This window comes from Diprion similis, chromosome 4, assembly GCF_021155765.1.
Source record: "Diprion similis isolate iyDipSimi1 chromosome 4, iyDipSimi1.1, whole genome shotgun sequence".
Lineage (NCBI taxonomy): Eukaryota > Metazoa > Arthropoda > Insecta > Hymenoptera > Diprionidae > Diprion > Diprion similis.
The window spans coordinates 1,607,824-1,628,759 of NC_060108.1; positions in this window are offsets into that span (position 1 = coordinate 1,607,824).

Below are 20,936 nucleotides of genomic sequence, written 5' to 3' on the forward strand. Positions count from 1 at the left end.
AATTTGACGCGCTGAATGCGATAAAACAAGTTTTAGGTCGCTAGCATGTATAGAAAAAAAGTTACTCACCGATATCCACGAAACAAACGAACGGAATTCGACTTCGTGTTTTAAGCAATATCAAAACAAAGACGACCGTTCCCGGCGTAATTTGACGCGCTGAATGCGATGAAACAAGTTTTAGGTCGCTAGCATGTATGGAAAAAAAGTTACTCACCGATATCCACGAAACAAACAAACGGAATTCGACTCCGTGTTTTGAGCAATATCAGAACAAAGACGACCGTTTCCGGCGTAATTTGACGCGCTGAATGCGATAAAACAAGTTTTAGGTCGCTAACATGTATAGAAAAAAAGTTACTCACCGATATCCACGAAACAAACAAACGGAATTCGACTCCGTGTTTTGAGCAATATCAGAACAAAGACGACGGTTTCCGGCGTAATTTGACGCGCTGAATGCGATAAAACAAGTTTTAGGTCGCTAGCATGTATAGAAAAAAAGTTACTCACCGATATCCACGAAACAAACGAACGGAATTCGACTTCGTGTTTTAAGCAATATCAAAACAAAGACGACCGTTCCCGGCGTAATTTGACGCGCTGAATGCGATGAAACAAGTTTTGGGTCGCTAGCATGTAAAGAAAAAAAGTTACCAACCGATATCTGAAAAACAAACAAACGGACTTCGACTTCGTGTTTCGAGCAATATCAAAACAAAGACGGCCGTTTCCGGCGTAATTTGACGCGCTGAATGCGATAAAACAAGTTTTAGGTCGCTAGCATGTATAGAAAAAAAGTTACTCACCGATATCCACGAAACAAACAAACGGAATTCGACTCCGTGTTTTGAGCAATATCAGAACAAAGACGACCGTTTCCGGCGTAATTTGACGCGCTGAATGCGATAAAACAAGTTTTAGGTCGCTAGCATGTATAGAAAAAAAGTTACTCACCGATATCCACGAAACAAACAAACGGAATTCGACTCCGTGTTTTGAGCAATATCAGAACAAAGACGACCGTTTCCGGCGTAATTTGACGCGCTGAATGCGATAAAACAAGTTTTAGGTCGCTAGTATGTAAAGAAAAAAAGTTACCTACCGATATCTGAAAAACAAACAAACGGACTTCGACTTCGTGTTTCGAGCAATATCAAAACAAAGACGGCCGTTTCCGGCGTAATTTGACGCGCTGAATGCGATAAAACAAGTTTTAGGTCGCTAGCATGTATAGAAAAAAAGTTACTCACCGATATCCACGAAACAAACGAACGGAATTCGACTCCGTGTTTTGAGCAATATCAGAACAAAGACGACCGTTTCCGGCGTAATTTGACGCGCTGAATGCGATAAAACAAGTTTTAGGTCGCTAGCATGTATAGAAAAAAAGTTACTCACCGATATCCACGAAACAAACAAACGGAATTCGACTCCGTGTTTTGAGCAATATCAGAACAAAGACGACCGTTTCCGGCGTAATTTGACGCGCTGAATGCGATAAAACAAGTTTTAGGTCGCTAACATGTATAGAAAAAAAGTTACTCACCGATATCCACGAAACAAACAAACGAAATTCGACTCCGTGTTTTGAGCAATATCAGAACAAAGACGACCGTTTCCGGCGTAATTTGACGCGCTGAATGCGATAAAACAAGTTTTAGGTCGCTAGCATGTATAGAAAAAAAGTTACTCACCGATATCCACGAAACAAACAAACGGAATTCGACTCCGTGTTTTGAGCAATATCAGAACAAAGACGACCGTTTCTGGCGTAATTTGACGCGCTGAATGCGATAAAACAAGTTTTAGGTCGCTAGCATGTACAGAAAAAAAGTTACCAACCGATATCTGAAAAACAAACAAACGGACTTCGACTTCGTGTTTCGAGCAATATCAAAACAAAGACGGCCGTTTCCGGCGTAATTTGACGCGCTGAATGCGATAAAACAAGTTTTAGGTCGCTAGCATGTATAGAAAAAAAGTTACTCACCGATATCCACGAAACAAACGAACGGAATTCGACTTCGTGTTTTAAGCAATATCAGAACAAAGACGACCGTTTCCGGCGTAATTTGACGCGCTGAATGCGATGAAACAAGTTTTAGGTCGCTAGCCTGTATAGAAAAAAAGTTACTCACCGATATCCACGAAACAAACAAACGGAATTCGACTCCGTGTTTTGAGCAATATCAGAACAAAGACGACCGTTTCCGGCGTAATTTGACGCGCTGAATGCGATAAAACAAGTTTTAGGTCGCTAGCATGTACAGAAAAAAAGTTACCAACCGACATCCGAAAAACAAACGAACGGAATTCGACTTCGTGTTTTAAGCAATATCAAAACAAAGACGACCGTTCCCGGCGTAATTTGACGCGCTGAATGCGATGAAACAAGTTTTAGGTCGCTAGCATGTATAGAAAAAAAGTTACCAACCGATATCTGAAAAACAAACAAACGGACTTCGACTTCGTGTTTCGAGCAATATCAAAACAAAGACGGCCGTTTCCGGCGTAATTTGACGCGCTGAATGCGATAAAACAAGTTTTAGGTCGCTAGCATGTATAGAAAAAAAGTTACTCACCGATATCCACGAAGCAAACAAACGGAATTCGACTCCGTGTTTTGAGCAATATCAGAACAAAGACGACCGTTTCCGGCGTAATTTGACGCGCTGAATGCGATAAAACAAGTTTTAGGTCGCTAGCATGTATAGAAAAAAAGTTACTCACCGATATCCACGAAACAAACAAACAGAATTCGACTCCGTGTTTTGAGCAATATCAGAACAAAGACGACCGTTTCTGGCGTAATTTGACGCGCTGAATGCGATAAAACAAGTTTTAGGTCGCTAGCATGTATAGAAAAAAAGTTACTCACCGATATCCACGAAACAAACGAACGAAATTCGACTTCGTGTTTTAAGCAATATCAAAACAAATACGACCGTTCCCGGCGTAATTTGACGCGCTGAATGCGATGAAACAAGTTTTAGGTCGCTAGCCTGTATAGAAAAAAAGTTACCAACCGATATCTGAAAAACAAACAAACGGACTTCGACTTCGTGTTTCGAGCAATATCAAAACAACGACGGCCGTTTCCGGCGTAATTTGACGCGCTGAATGCGATAAAACAAGTTTTAGGTCGCTAGCATGTATAGAAAAAAAGTTACTCACCGATATCCACGAAACAAACGAACGGAATTCGACTTCGTGTTTTAAGCAATATCAAAACAAATACGACCGTTCCCGGCGTAATTTGACGCGCTGAATGCGATGAAACAAGTTTTAGGTCGCTAGCCTGTATAGAAAAAAAGTTACCAACCGATATCTGAAAAACAAACAAACGGACTTCGACTTCGTGTTTCGAGCAATATCAAAACAACGACGGCCGTTTCCGGCGTAATTTGACGCGCTGAATGCGATAAAACAAGTTTTAGGTCGCTCGCATGTATAGAAAAAAAGTTACTCACCGATATCCACGAAACAAACAAACGGAATTCGACTCCGTGTTTTGAGCAATATCAGAACAAAGACGACCGTTTCCGGCGTAATTTGACGCGCTGAATGCGATAAAACAAGTTTTAGGTCGCTAGCATGTATAGAAAAAAAGTTACTCACCGATATCCACGAAACAAACAAACGGAATTCGACTCCGTGTTTTGAGCAATATCAGAACAAAGACGACCGTTTCTGGCGTAATTTGACGCGCTGAATGCGATAAAACAAGTTTTAGGTCGCTAGCATGTACAGAAAAAAAGTTACCAACCGATATCTGAAAAACAAACAAACGGACTTCGACTTCGTGTTTCGAGCAATATCAAAACAAAGACGGCCGTTTCCGGCGTGATTTGACGCGCTGAATGCGATAAAACAAGTTTTAGGTCGCTAGCATGTATAGAAAAAAAGTTACTCACCGATATCCACGAAACAAACGAACGGAATTCGACTTCGTGTTTTAAGCAATATCAAAACAAAGACGACCGTTTCCGGCGTAATTTGACGCGCTGAATGCGATGAAACAAGTTTTAGGTCGCTAGCATGTATAGAAAAAAAGTTACTCACCGATATCCACGAAGCAAACAAACGGAATTCGACTCCGTGTTTTGAGCAGTATCAGAACAAAGACGACCGTTTCCGGCGAAATTTGACGCGCTGAATGCGATAAAACAAGTTTTAGGTCGCTAGCATGTATAGAAAAAAAGTTACTCACCGATATCCACGAAACAAACAAACAGAATTCGACTCCGTGTTTTGAGCAATATCAGAACAAAGACGACCGTTTCTGGCGTAATTTGACGCGCTGAATGCGATAAAACAAGTTTTAGGTCGCTAGCATGTACAGAAAAAAAGTTACCAACCGATATCCGAAAAACAAACGAACGGAATTCGACTTCGTGTTTTAAGCAATATCAAAACAAAGACGACCGTTCCCGGCGTAATTTGACGCGCTGAATGCGATGAAACAAGTTTTAGGTCGCTAGCATGTATAGAAAAAAAGTTACTAACCGATATCTGAAAAACAAACAAACGGACTTCGACTTCGTGTTTCGAGCAATATCAAAACAAAGACGGCCGTTTCCGGCGTAATTTGACGCGCTGAATGCGATAAAACAAGTTTTAGGTCGCTAGCATGTATAGAAAAAAAGTTACTCACCGATATCCACGAAGCAAACAAACGGTATTCGACTCCGTGTTTTGAGCAATATCAGAACAAAGACGACCGTTTCCGGCGTAATTTGACGCGCTGAATGCGATAAAACAAGTTTTAGGTCGCTAGCATGTATAGAAAAAAAGTTACTCACCGATATCCACGAAACAAACAAACAGAATTCGACTCCGTGTTTTGAGCAATATCAGAACAAAGACGACCGTTTCTGGCGTAATTTGACGCGCTGAATGCGATAAAACAAGTTTTAGGTCGCTAGCATGTATAGAAAAAAAGTTACTCACCGATATCCACGAAACAAACGAACGGAATTCGACTTCGTGTTTTAAGCAATATCAAAACAAATACGACCGTTCCCGGCGTAATTTGACGCGCTGAATGCGATGAAACAAGTTTTAGGTCGCTAGCCTGTATAGAAAAAAAGTTACCAACCGATATCTGAAAAACAAACAAACGGACTTCGACTTCGTGTTTCGAGCAATATCAAAACAACGACGGCCGTTTCCGGCGTAATTTGACGCGCTGAATGCGATAAAACAAGTTTTAGGTCGCTAGCATGTATAGAAAAAAAGTTACTCACCGATATCCACGAAACAAACAAACGGAATTCGACTCCGTGTTTTGAGCAATATCAGAACAAAGACGACCGTTTCCGGCGTAATTTGACGCGCTGAATGCGATAAAACAAGTTTTAGGTCGCTAGCATGTATAGAAAAAAAGTTACTCACCGATATCCACGAAACAAACAAACGGAATTCGACTCCGTGTTTTGAGCAATATCAGAACAAAGACGACCGTTTCTGGCGTAATTTGACGCGCTGAATGCGATAAAACAAGTTTTAGGTCGCTAGCATGTACAGAAAAAAAGTTACCAACCGATATCTGAAAAACAAACAAACGGACTTCGACTTCGTGTTTCGAGCAATATCAAAACAAAGACGGCCGTTTCCGGCGTGATTTGACGCGCTGAATGCGATAAAACAAGTTTTAGGTCGCTAGCATGTATAGAAAAAAAGTTACTCACCGATATCCACGAAACAAACGAACGGAATTCGACTTCGTGTTTTAAGCAATATCAAAACAAAGACGACCGTTTCCGGCGTAATTTGACGCGCTGAATGCGATGAAACAAGTTTTAGGTCGCTAGCATGTATAGAAAAAAAGTTACTCACCGATATCCACGAAGCAAACAAACGGAATTCGACTCCGTGTTTTGAGCAGTATCAGAACAAAGACGACCGTTTCCGGCGAAATTTGACGCGCTGAATGCGATAAAACAAGTTTTAGGTCGCTAGCATGTATAGAAAAAAAGTTACTCACCGATATCCACGAAACAAACAAACAGAATTCGACTCCGTGTTTTGAGCAATATCAGAACAAAGACGACCGTTTCTGGCGTAATTTGACGCGCTGAATGCGATAAAACAAGTTTTAGGTCGCTAGCATGTACAGAAAAAAAGTTACCAACCGATATCCGAAAAACAAACGAACGGAATTCGACTTCGTGTTTTAAGCAATATCAAAACAAAGACGACCGTTCCCGGCGTAATTTGACGCGCTGAATGCGATGAAACAAGTTTTAGGTCGCTAGCATGTATAGAAAAAAAGTTACCAACCGATATCTGAAAAACAAACAAACGGACTTCGACTTCGTGTTTCGAGCAATATCAAAACAAAGACGGCCGTTTCCGGCGTGATTTGACGCGCTGAATGCGATAAAACAAGTTTTAGGTCGCTAGCATGTATAGAAAAAAAGTTACTCACCGATATCCACGAAGCAAACAAACGGTATTCGACTCCGTGTTTTGAGCAATATCAGAACAAAGACGACCGTTTCCGGCGTAATTTGACGCGCTGAATGCGATAAAACAAGTTTTAGGTCGCTAGCATGTATAGAAAAAAAGTTACTCACCGATATCCACGAAACAAACAAACAGAATTCGACTCCGTGTTTTGAGCAATATCAGAACAAAGACGACCGTTTCTGGCGTAATTTGACGCGCTGAATGCGATAAAACAAGTTTTAGGTCGCTAGCATGTATAGAAAAAAAGTTACTCACCGATATCCACGAAACAAACGAACGGAATTCGACTTCGTGTTTTAAGCAATATCAAAACAAATACGACCGTTCCCGGCGTAATTTGACGCGCTGAATGCGATGAAACAAGTTTTAGGTCGCTAGCCTGTATAGAAAAAAAGTTACCAACCGATATCTGAAAAACAAACAAACGGACTTCGACTTCGTGTTTCGAGCAATATCAAAACAACGACGGCCGTTTCCGGCGTAATTTGACGCGCTGAATGCGATAAAACAAGTTTTAGGTCGCTAGCATGTATAGAAAAAAAGTTACTCACCGATATCCACGAAACAAACAAACGGAATTCGACTCCGTGTTTTGAGCAATATCAGAACAAAGACGACCGTTTCCGGCGTAATTTGACGCGCTGAATGCGATAAAACAAGTTTTAGGTCGCTAGCATGTATAGAAAAAAAGTTACTCACCGATATCCACGAAACAAACAAACGGAATTCGACTCCGTGTTTTGAGCAATATCAGAACAAAGACGACCGTTTCTGGCGTAATTTGACGCGCTGAATGCGATAAAACAAGTTTTAGGTCGCTAGCATGTACAGAAAAAAAGTTACCAACCGATATCTGAAAAACAAACAAACGGACTTCGACTTCGTGTTTCGAGCAATATCAAAACAAAGACGGCCGTTTCCGGCGTGATTTGACGCGCTGAATGCGATAAAACAAGTTTTAGGTCGCTAGCATGTATAGAAAAAAAGTTACTCACCGATATCCACGAAACAAACGAACGGAATTCGACTTCGTGTTTTAAGCAATATCAAAACAAAGACGACCGTTTCCGGCGTAATTTGACGCGCTGAATGCGATGAAACAAGTTTTAGGTCGCTAGCATGTATAGAAAAAAAGTTACTCACCGATATCCACGAAGCAAACAAACGGAATTCGACTCCGTGTTTTGAGCAATATCAGAACAAAGACGACCGTTTTCGGCGAAATTTGACGCGCTGAATGCGATAAAACAAGTTTTAGGTCGCTAGCATGTATAGAAAAAAAGTTACTCACCGATATCCACGAAACAAACAAACAGAATTCGACTCCGTGTTTTGAGCAATATCAGAACAAAGACGACCGTTTCTGGCGTAATTTGACGCGCTGAATGCGATAAAACAAGTTTTAGGTCGCTAGCATGTATAGAAAAAAAGTTACTCACCGATATCCACGAAACAAACGAACGGAATTCGACTTCGTGTTTTAAGCAATATCAAAACAAATACGACCGTTCCCGGCGTAATTTGACGCGCTGAATGCGATGAAACAAGTTTTAGGTCGCTAGCCTGTATAGAAAAGAATTAACAACCGATATCTGAAAAACAAACAAACGGACTTCGACTTCGTGTTTCGAGCAATATCAAAACAACGACGGCCGTTTCCGGCGTAATTTGACGCGCTGAATGCGATAAAACAAGTTTTAGGTCGCTAGCATGTATAGAAAAAAAGTTACTCACCGATATCCACGAAACAAACAAACGGAATTCGACTCCGTGTTTTGAGCAATATCAGAACAAAGACGACCGTTTCCGGCGTAATTTGACGCGCTGAATGCGATAAAACAAGTTTTAGGTCGCTAGCATGTATAGAAAAAAAGTTACTCACCGATATCCACGAAACAAACAAACGGAATTCGACTCCGTGTTTTGAGCAATATCAGAACAAAGACGACCGTTTCCGGCGTAATTTGACGCGCTGAATGCGATAAAACAAGTTTTAGGTCGCTAGCATGTACAGAAAAAAAGTTACCAACCGATATCCGAAAAACAAACGAACGGAATTCGACTTCGTGTTTTAAGCAATATCAAAACAAAAACGACCGTTCCCGGCGTAATTTGACGCGCTGAATGCGATGAAACAAGTTTTAGGTCGCTAGCATGTATAGAAAAAAAGTTACCAACCGATATCTGAAAAACAAACAAACGGACTTCGACTTCGTGTTTCGAGCAATATCAAAACAAAGACGGCCGTTTCCGGCGTAATTTGACGCGCTGAATGCGATAAAACAAGTTTTAGGTCGCTAGCATGTATAGAAAAAAAGTTACTCACCGATATCCACGAAACAAACAAACGGAATTCGACTCCGTGTTTTGAGCAATATCAGAACAAAGACGACCGTTTCCGGCGTAATTTGACGCGCTGAATGCGATAAAACAAGTTTTAGGTCGCTAGCATGTATAGAAAAAAAGTTACTCACCGATATCCACGAAACAAACAAACAGAATTCGACTCCGTGTTTTGAGCAATATCAGAACAAAGACGACCGTTTCTGGCGTAATTTGACGCGCTGAATGCGATAAAACAAGTTTTAGGTCGCTAGCATGTATAGAAAAAAAGTTACTCACCGATATCCACGAAACAAACGAACGGAATTCGACTTCGTGTTTTAAGCAATATCAAAACAAAGACGACCGTTCCCGGCGTAATTTGACGCGCTGAATGCGATGAAACAAGTTTTGGGTCGCTAGCATGTAAAGAAAAAAAGTTACCAACCGATATCTGAAAAACAAACAAACGGACTTCGACTTCGTGTTTCGAGCAATATCAAAACAAAGACGGCCGTTTCCGGCGTAATTTGACGCGCTGAATGCGATAAAACAAGTTTTAGGTCGCTAGCATGTATAAAAAAAAAGTTACTCACCGATATCCACGAAACAAACGAACGGAATTCGACTTCGTGTTTTAAGCAATATCAAAACAAAGACGACCGTTCCCGGCGTAATTTGACGCGCTGAATGCGATGAAACAAGTTTCAGGTCGCTAGCCTGTATAGAAAAAAAGTTACCAACCGATATCTGAAAAACAAACAAACGGACTTCGACTTCGTGTTTCGAGCAATATCAAAACAACGACGGCCGTTTCCGGCGTAATTTGACGCGCTGAATGCGATAAAACAAGTTTTAGGTCGCTAGCATGTATAGAAAAAAAGTTACTCACCGATATCCACGAAACAAACAAACGGAATTCGACTTCGTGTTTTAAGCAATATCAAAACAAAGACGACCGTTCCCGGCGTAATTTGACGCGCTGAATGCGATGAAACAAGTTTTAGGTCGCTAGCATGTATAGAAAAAAAAGTACTCACCGATATCCACGAAACAAACAAACGGAATTCGACTCCGTGTTTTGAGCAATATCAGAACAAAGACGACCGTTTCCGGCGTAATTTGACGCGCTGAATGCGATAAAACAAGTTTTAGGTCGCTAGCATGTATAGAAAAAAAGTTACTCACCGATATCCACGAAACAAACTAACGGAATTCGACTCCGTGTTTTGAGCAATATCAGAACAAAGACGACCGTTTCTGGCGTAATTTGACGCGCTGAATGCGATAAAACAAGTTTTAGGTCGCTAGCATGTATAGAAAAAAAGTTACTCACCGATATCCACGAAACAAACGAACGGAATTCGACTTCGTGTTTTAAGCAATATCAAAACAAAGACGACCGTTCCCGGCGTAATTTGACGCGCTGAATGCGATGAAACAAGTTTTAGGTCGCTAGCCTGTATAGGAAAAAAGTTACCAACCGATATCTGAAAAACAAACAAACGGACTTCGACTTCGTGTTTCGAGCAATATCAAAACAACGACGGCCGTTTCCGGCGTAATTTGACGCGCTGAATGCGATAAAACAAGTTTTAGGTCGCTAGCATGTATAGAAAAAAAGTTACTCACCGATATCCACGAAACAAACGAACGAAATTCGACTTCGTGTTTTAAGCAATATCAAAACAAAGACGACCGTTTCCGGCGTAATTTGACGCGCTGAATGCGATGAAACAAGTTTTAGGTCGCTAGCATGTATAGAAAAAAAGTTACTCACCGATATCCACGAAACAAACTAACGGAATTCGACTCCGTGTTTTGAGCAATATCAGAACAAAGACGACCGTTTCTGGCGTAATTTGACGCGCTGAATGCGATAAAACAAGTTTTAGGTCGCTAGCATGTATAGAAAAAAAGTTACTCACCGATATCCACGAAACAAACGAACCGAATTCGACTTCGTGTTTTAAGCAATATCAAAACAAAGACGACCGTTCCCGGCGTAATTTGACGCGCTGAATGCGATGAAACAAGTTTTAGGTCGCTAGCCTGTATAGAAAAAAAGTTACATACCGATATCTGAAAAACAAACAAACGGACTTCGACTTCGTGTTTCGAGCAATATCAAAACAACGACGGCCGTTTCCGGCGTAATTTGACGCGCTGAATGCGATAAAACAAGTTTTAGGTCGCTAGCATGTATAGAAAAAAAGTTACTCACCGATATCCACGAAACAAACGAACGGAATTCGACTTCGTGTTTTAAGCAATATCAAAACAAAGACGACCGTTCCCGGCGTAATTTGACGCGCTGAATGCGATGAAACAAGTTTTAGGTCGCTAGCATGTATAGAAAAAAAGTTACTCACCGATATCCACGAAACAAACAAACGGAATTCGACTCCGTGTTTTGAGCAATATCAGAACAAAGACGACCGTTTCCGGCGTAATTTGACGCGCTGGATGCGATAAAACAAGTTTTAGGTCGCTAACATGTATAGAAAAAAAGTTACTCACCGATATCCACGAAACAAACAAACGGAATTCGACTCCGTGTTTTGAGCAATATCAGAACAAAGACGACGGTTTCCGGCGTAATTTGACGCGCTGAATGCGATAAAACAAGTTTTAGGTCGCTAGCATGTATAGAAAAAAAGTTACTCACCGATATCCACGAAACAAACGAACGGAATTCGACTTCGTGTTTTAAGCAATATCAAAACAAAGACGACCGTTCCCGGCGTAATTTGACGCGCTGAATGCGATGAAACAAGTTTTGGGTCGCTAGCATGTAAAGAAAAAAAGTTACCAACCGATATCTGAAAAACAAACAAACGGACTTCGACTTCGTGTTTCGAGCAATATCAAAACAAAGACGGCCGTTTCCGGCGTAATTTGACGCGCTGAATGCGATAAAACAAGTTTTAGGTCGCTAGCATGTATAGAAAAAAAGTTACTCACCGATATCCACGAAACAAACAAACGGAATTCGACTCCGTGTTTTGAGCAATATCAGAACAAAGACGACCGTTTCCGGCGTAATTTGACGCGCTGAATGCGATAAAACAAGTTTTAGGTCGCTAGCATGTATAGAAAAAAAGTTACTCACCGATATCCACGAAACAAACAAACGGAATTCGACTCCGTGTTTTGAGCAATATCAGAACAAAGACGACCGTTTCCGGCGTAATTTGACGCGCTGAATGCGATAAAACAAGTTTTAGGTCGCTAGTATGTAAAGAAAAAAAGTTACCTACCGATATCTGAAAAACAAACAAACGGACTTCGACTTCGTGTTTCGAGCAATATCAAAACAAAGACGGCCGTTTCCGGCGTAATTTGACGCGCTGAATGCGATAAAACAAGTTTTAGGTCGCTAGCATGTATAGAAAAAAAGTTACTCACCGATATCCACGAAACAAACGAACGGAATTCGACTCCGTGTTTTGAGCAATATCAGAACAAAGACGACCGTTTCCGGCGTAATTTGACGCGCTGAATGCGATAAAACAAGTTTTAGGTCGCTAGCATGTATAGAAAAAAAGTTACTCACCGATATCCACGAAACAAACAAACGGAATTCGACTCCGTGTTTTGAGCAATATCAGAACAAAGACGACCGTTTCCGGCGTAATTTGACGCGCTGAATGCGATAAAACAAGTTTTAGGTCGCTAACATGTATAGAAAAAAAGTTACTCACCGATATCCACGAAACAAACAAACGAAATTCGACTCCGTGTTTTGAGCAATATCAGAACAAAGACGACCGTTTCCGGCGTAATTTGACGCGCTGAATGCGATAAAACAAGTTTTAGGTCGCTAGCATGTATAGAAAAAAAGTTACTCACCGATATCCACGAAACAAACAAACGGAATTCGACTCCGTGTTTTGAGCAATATCAGAACAAAGACGACCGTTTCCGGCGTAATTTGACGCGCTGAATGCGATAAAACAAGTTTTAGGTCGCTAGTATGTAAAGAAAAAAAGTTACCTACCGATATCTGAAAAACAAACAAACGGACTTCGACTTCGTGTTTCGAGCAATATCAAAACAAAGACGGCCGTTTCCGGCGTAATTTGACGCGCTGAATGCGATAAAACAAGTTTTAGGTCGCTAGCATGTATAGAAAAAAAGTTACTCACCGATATCCACGAAACAAACGAACGGAATTCGACTCCGTGTTTTGAGCAATATCAGAACAAAGACGACCGTTTCCGGCGTAATTTGACGCGCTGAATGCGATAAAACAAGTTTTAGGTCGCTAGCATGTATAGAAAAAAAGTTACTCACCGATATCCACGAAACAAACAAACGGAATTCGACTCCGTGTTTTGAGCAATATCAGAACAAAGACGACCGTTTCCGGCGTAATTTGACGCGCTGAATGCGATAAAACAAGTTTTAGGTCGCTAGCATGTATAGAAAAAAAGTTACTCACCGATATCCACGAAACAAACAAACGGAATTCGACTCCGTGTTTTGAGCAATATCAGAACAAAGACGACCGTTTCTGGCGTAATTTGACGCGCTGAATGCGATAAAACAAGTTTTAGGTCGCTAGCATGTACAGAAAAAAAGTTACCAACCGATATCTGAAAAACAAACAAACGGACTTCGACTTCGTGTTTCGAGCAATATCAAAACAAAGACGGCCGTTTCCGGCGTAATTTGACGCGCTGAATGCGATAAAACAAGTTTTAGGTCGCTAGCATGTATAGAAAAAAAGTTACTCACCGATATCCACGAAACAAACGAACGGAATTCGACTTCGTGTTTTAAGCAATATCAGAACAGAGACGACCGTTTCCGGCGTAATTTGACGCGCTGAATGCGATGAAACAAGTTTTAGGTCGCTAGCCTGTATAGAAAAAAAGTTACTCACCGATATCCACGAAACAAACAAACGGAATTCGACTCCGTGTTTTGAGCAATATCAGAACAAAGACGACCGTTTCCGGCGTAATTTGACGCGCTGAATGCGATAAAACAAGTTTTAGGTCGCTAGCATGTACAGAAAAAAAGTTACCAACCGACATCCGAAAAACAAACGAACGGAATTCGACTTCGTGTTTTAAGCAATATCAAAACAAAGACGACCGTTCCCGGCGTAATTTGACGCGCTGAATGCGATGAAACAAGTTTTAGGTCGCTAGCATGTATAGAAAAAAAGTTACCAACCGATATCTGAAAAACAAACAAACGGACTTCGACTTCGTGTTTCGAGCAATATCAAAACAAAGACGGCCGTTTCCGGCGTAATTTGACGCGCTGAATGCGATAAAACAAGTTTTAGGTCGCTAGCATGTATAGAAAAAAAGTTACTCACCGATATCCACGAAGCAAACAAACGGAATTCGACTCCGTGTTTTGAGCAATATCAGAACAAAGACGACCGTTTCCGGCGTAATTTGACGCGCTGAATGCGATAAAACAAGTTTTAGGTCGCTAGCATGTATAGAAAAAAAGTTACTCACCGATATCCACGAAACAAACAAACAGAATTCGACTCCGTGTTTTGAGCAATATCAGAACAAAGACGACCGTTTCTGGCGTAATTTGACGCGCTGAATGCGATAAAACAAGTTTTAGGTCGCTAGCATGTATAGAAAAAAAGTTACTCACCGATATCCACGAAACAAACGAACGAAATTCGACTTCGTGTTTTAAGCAATATCAAAACAAATACGACCGTTCCCGGCGTAATTTGACGCGCTGAATGCGATGAAACAAGTTTTAGGTCGCTAGCCTGTATAGAAAAAAAGTTACCAACCGATATCTGAAAAACAAACAAACGGACTTCGACTTCGTGTTTCGAGCAATATCAAAACAACGACGGCCGTTTCCGGCGTAATTTGACGCGCTGAATGCGATAAAACAAGTTTTAGGTCGCTAGCATGTATAGAAAAAAAGTTACTCACCGATATCCACGAAACAAACGAACGGAATTCGACTTCGTGTTTTAAGCAATATCAAAACAAAGACGACCGTTCCCGGCGTAATTTGACGCGCTGAATGCGATGAAACAAGTTTTAGGTCGCTAGCATGTATAGAAAAAAAGTTACTCACCGATATCCACGAAACAAACAAACGGAATTCGACTCCGTGTTTTGAGCAATATCAGAACAAAGACGACCGTTTCCGGCGTAATTTGACGCGCTGAATGCGATAAAACAAGTTTTAGGTCGCTAACATGTATAGAAAAAAAGTTACTCACCGATATCCACGAAACAAACAAACGGAATTCGACTCCGTGTTTTGAGCAATATCAGAACAAAGACGACGGTTTCCGGCGTAATTTGACGCGCTGAATGCGATAAAACAAGTTTTAGGTCGCTAGCATGTATAGAAAAAAAGTTACTCACCGATATCCACGAAACAAACGAACGGAATTCGACTTCGTGTTTTAAGCAATATCAAAACAAAGACGACCGTTCCCGGCGTAATTTGACGCGCTGAATGCGATGAAACAAGTTTTGGGTCGCTAGCATGTAAAGAAAAAAAGTTACCAACCGATATCTGAAAAACAAACAAACGGACTTCGACTTCGTGTTTCGAGCAATATCAAAACAAAGACGGCCGTTTCCGGCGTAATTTGACGCGCTGAATGCGATAAAACAAGTTTTAGGTCGCTAGCATGTATAGAAAAAAAGTTACTCACCGATATCCACGAAACAAACAAACGGAATTCGACTCCGTGTTTTGAGCAATATCAGAACAAAGACGACCGTTTCCGGCGTAATTTGACGCGCTGAATGCGATAAAACAAGTTTTAGGTCGCTAGCATGTATAGAAAAAAAGTTACTCACCGATATCCACGAAACAAACAAACGGAATTCGACTCCGTGTTTTGAGCAATATCAGAACAAAGACGACCGTTTCCGGCGTAATTTGACGCGCTGAATGCGATAAAACAAGTTTTAGGTCGCTAGCATGTATAGAAAAAAAGTTACTCACCGATATCCACGAAACAAACGAACGGAATTCGACTCCGTGTTTTGAGCAATATCAGAACAAAGACGACCGTTTCCGGCGTAATTTGACGCGCTGAATGCGATAAAACAAGTTTTAGGTCGCTAGCATGTATAGAAAAAAAGTTACTCACCGATATCCACGAAACAAACAAACGGAATTCGACTCCGTGTTTTGAGCAATATCAGAACAAAGACGACCGTTTCCGGCGTAATTTGACGCGCTGAATGCGAAAAAACAAGTTTTAGGTCGCTAACATGTATAGAAAAAAAGTTACTCACCGATATCCACGAAACAAACAAACGGAATTCGACTCCGTGTTTTGAGCAATATCAGAACAAAGACGACCGTTTCCGGCGTAATTTGACGCGCTGAATGCGATAAAACAAGTTTTAGGTCGCTAGCATGTATAGAAAAAAAGTTACTCACCGATATCCACGAAACAAACAAACGGAATTCGACTCCGTGTTTTGAGCAATATCAGAACAAAGACGACCGTTTCTGGCGTAATTTGACGCGCTGAATGCGATAAAACAAGTTTTAGGTCGCTAGCATGTACAGAAAAAAAGTTACCAACCGATATCTGAAAAACAAACAAACGGACTTCGACTTCGTGTTTCGAGCAATATCAAAACAAAGACGGCCGTTTCCGGCGTAATTTGACGCGCTGAATGCGATAAAACAAGTTTTAGGTCGCTAGCATGTATAGAAAAAAAGTTACTCACCGATATCCACGAAACAAACGAACGGAATTCGACTTCGTGTTTTAAGCAATATCAAAACAAAGACGACCGTTTCCGGCGTAATTTGACGCGCTGAATGCGATGAAACAAGTTTTAGGTCGCTAGCCTGTATAGAAAAAAAGTTACTCACCGATATCCACGAAACAAACAAACGGAATTCGACTCCGTGTTTTGAGCAATATCAGAACAAAGACGACCGTTTCCGGCGTAATTTGACGCTCTGAATGCGATAAAACAAGTTTTAGGTCGCTAGCATGTACAGAAGAAAAGTTACCAACCGATATCCGAAAAACAAACGAACGGAATTCGACTTCGTGTTTTAAGCAATATCAAAACAAAGACGACCGTTCCCGGCGTAATTTGACGCGCTGAATGCGATGAAACAAGTTTTAGGTCGCTAGCATGTATAGAAAAAAAGTTACCAACCGATATCTGAAAAACAAACAAACGGACTTCGACTTCGTGTTTCGAGCAATATCAAAACAAAGACGGCCGTTTCCGGCGTAATTTGACGCGCTGAATGCGATAAAACAAGTTTTAGGTCGCTAGCATGTATAGAAAAAAAGTTACTCACCGATATCCACGAAGCAAACAAACGGAATTCGACTCCGTGTTTTGAGCAATATCAGAACAAAGACGACCGTTTCCGGCGTAATTTGACGCGCTGAATGCGATAAAACAAGTTTTAGGTCGCTAGCATGTATAGAAAAAAAGTTACTCACCGATATCCACGAAACAAACAAACAGAATTCGACTCCGTGTTTTGAGCAATATCAGAACAAAGACGACCGTTTCTGGCGTAATTTGACGCGCTGAATGCGATAAAACAAGTTTTAGGTCGCTAGCATGTATAGAAAAAAAGTTACTCACCGATATCCACGAAACAAACGAACGGAATTCGACTTCGTGTTTTAAGCAATATCAAAACAAATACGACCGTTCCCGGCGTAATTTGACGCGCTGAATGCGATGAAACAAGTTTTAGGTCGCTAGCCTGTATAGAAAAAAAGTTACCAACCGATATCTGAAAAACAAACAAACGGACTTCGACTTCGTGTTTCGAGCAATATCAAAACAACGACGGCCGTTTCCGGCGTAATTTGACGCGCTGAATGCGATAAAACAAGTTTTAGGTCGCTAGCATGTATAGAAAAAAAGTTACTCACCGATATCCACGAAACAAACAAACGGAATTCGACTCCGTGTTTTGAGCAATATCAGAACAAAGACGACCGTTTCCGGCGTAATTTGACGCGCTCAATGCGATAAAACAAGTTTTAGGTCGCTAGCATGTATAGAAAAAAAGTTACTCACCGATATCCACGAAACAAACAAACGGAATTCGACTCCGTGTTTTGAGCAATATCAGAACAAAGACGACCGTTTCTGGCGTAATTTGACGCGCTGAATGCGATAAAACAAGTTTTAGGTCGCTAGCATGTACAGAAAAAAAGTTACCAACCGATATCTGAAAAACAAACAAACGGACTTCGACTTCGTGTTTCGAGCAATATCAAAACAAAGACGGCCGTTTCCGGCGTGATTTGACGCGCTGAATGCGATAAAACAAGTTTTAGGTCGCTAGCATGTATAGAAAAAAAGTTACTCACCGATATCCACGAAACAAACGAACGGAATTCGACTTCGTGTTTTAAGCAATATCAAAACAAAGACGACCGTTTCCGGCGTAATTTGACGCGCTGAATGCGATGAAACAAGTTTTAGGTCGCTAGCATGTATAGAAAAAAAGTTACTCACCGATATCCACGAAGCAAACAAACGGAATTCGACTCCGTGTTTTGAGCAGTATCAGAACAAAGACGACCGTTTCCGGCGAAATTTGACGCGCTGAATGCGATAAAACAAGTTTTAGGTCGCTAGCATGTACAGAAAAAAAGTTACCAACCGATATCCGAAAAACAAACGAACGGAATTCGACTTCGTGTTTTAAGCAATATCAAAACAAAGACGACCGTTCCCGGCGTAATTTGACGCGCTGAATGCGATGAAACAAGTTTTAGGTCGCTAGCATGTATAGAAAAAAAGTTACCAACCGATATCTGAAAAACAAACAAACGGACTTCGACTTCGTGTTTCGAGCAATATCAAAACAAAGACGGCCGTTTCCGGCGTAATTTGACGCGCTGAATGCGATAAAACAAGTTTTAGGTCGCTAGCATGTATAGAAAAAAAGTTACTCACCGATATCCACGAAGCAAACAAACGGTATTCGACTCCGTGTTTTGAGCAATATCAGAACAAAGACGACCGTTTCCGGCGTAATTTGACGCGCTGAATGCGATAAAACAAGTTTTAGGTCGCTAGCATGTATAGAAAAAAAGTTACTCACCGATATCCACGAAACAAACAAACAGAATTCGACTCCGTGTTTTGAGCAATATCAGAACAAAGACGACCGTTTCTGGCGTAATTTGACGCGCTGAATGCGATAAAACAAGTTTTAGGTCGCTAGCATGTATAGAAAAAAAGTTACTCACCGATATCCACGAAACAAACGAACGGAATTCGACTTCGTGTTTTAAGCAATATCAAAACAAATACGACCGTTCCCGGCGTAATTTGACGCGCTGAATGCGATGAAACAAGTTTTAGGTCGCTAGCCTGTATAGAAAAAAAGTTACCAACCGATATCTGAAAAACAAACAAACGGACTTCGACTTCGTGTTTCGAGCAATATCAAAACAACGACGGCCGTTTCCGGCGTAATTTGACGCGCTGAATGCGATAAAACAAGTTTTAGGTCGCTAGCATGTATAGAAAAAAAGTTACTCACCGATATCCACGAAACAAACAAACGGAATTCGACTCCGTGTTTTGAGCAATATCAGAACAAAGACGACCGTTTCCGGCGTAATTTGACGCGCTGAATGCGATAAAACAAGTTTTAGGTCGCTAGCATGTATAGAAAAAAAGTTACTCACCGATATCCACGAAACAAACAAACGGAATTCGACTCCGTGTTTTGAGCAATATCAGAACAAAGACGACCGTTTCTGGCGTAATTTGACGCGCTGAATGCGATAAAACAAGTTTTAGGTCGCTAGCATGTACAGAAAAAAAGTTACCAACCGATATCTGAAAAACAAACAAACGGACTTCGACTTCGTGTTTCGAGCAATATCAAAACAAAGACGGCCGTTTCCGGCGTGATTTGACGCGCTGAATGCGATAAAACAAGTTTTAGGTCGCTAGCATGTATAGAAAAAAAGTTACTCACCGATATCCACGAAACAAACGAACGGAATTCGACTTCGTGTTTTAAGCAATATCAAAACAAAGACGACCGTTTCCGGCGTAATTTGACGCGCTGAATGCGATGAAACAAGTTTTAGGTCGCTAGCATGTATAGAAAAAAAGTTACTCACCGATATCCACGAAGCAAACAAACGGAATTCGACTCCGTGTTTTGAGCAATATCAGAACAAAGACGACCGTTTCCGGCGAAATTTGACGCGCTGAATGCGATAAAACAAGTTTTAGGTCGCTAGCATGTATAGAAAAAAAGTTACTCACCGATATCCACGAAACAAACAAACAGAATTCGACTCCGTGTTTTGAGCAATATCAGAACAAAGACGACCGTTTCTGGCGTAATTTGACGCGCTGAATGCGATAAAACAAGTTTTAGGTCGCTAGCATGTATAGAAAAAAAGTTACTCACCGATATCCACGAAACAAACGAACGGAATTCGACTTCGTGTTTTAAGCAATATCAAAACAAATACGACCGTTCCCGGCGTAATTTGACGCGCTGAATGCGATGAAACAAGTTTTAGGTCGCTAGCCTGTATAGAAAAGAATTAACAACCGATATCTGAAAAACAAACAAACGGACTTCGACTTCGTGTTTCGAGCAATATCAAAACAACGACGGCCGTTTCCGGCGTAATTTGACGCGCTGAATGCGATAAAACAAGTTTTAGGTCGCTAGCATGTATAGAAAAAAAGTTACTCACCGATATCCACGAAACAAACAAACGGAATTCGACTCCGTGTTTTGAGCAATATCAGAACAAAGACGACCGTTTCCGGCGTAATTTGACGCGCTGAATGCGATAAAACAAGTTTTAGGTCGCTAGCATGTATAGAAAAAAAGTTACTCACCGATATCCACGAAACAAACAAACGGAATTCGACTCCGTGTTTTGAGCAATATCAGAACAAAGACGACCGTTTCTGGCGTAATTTGACGCGCTGAATGCGATAAAACAAGTTTTAGGTCGCTAGCATGTACAGAAAAAAAGTTACCAACCGATATCTGAAAAACAAACAAACGGACTTCGACTTCGTGTTTCGAGCAATATCAAAACAAAGACGGCCGTTTCCGGCGTGATTTGACGCGCTGAATGCGATAAAACAAGTTTTAGGTCGCTAGCATGTATAGAAAAAAAGTTACTCACC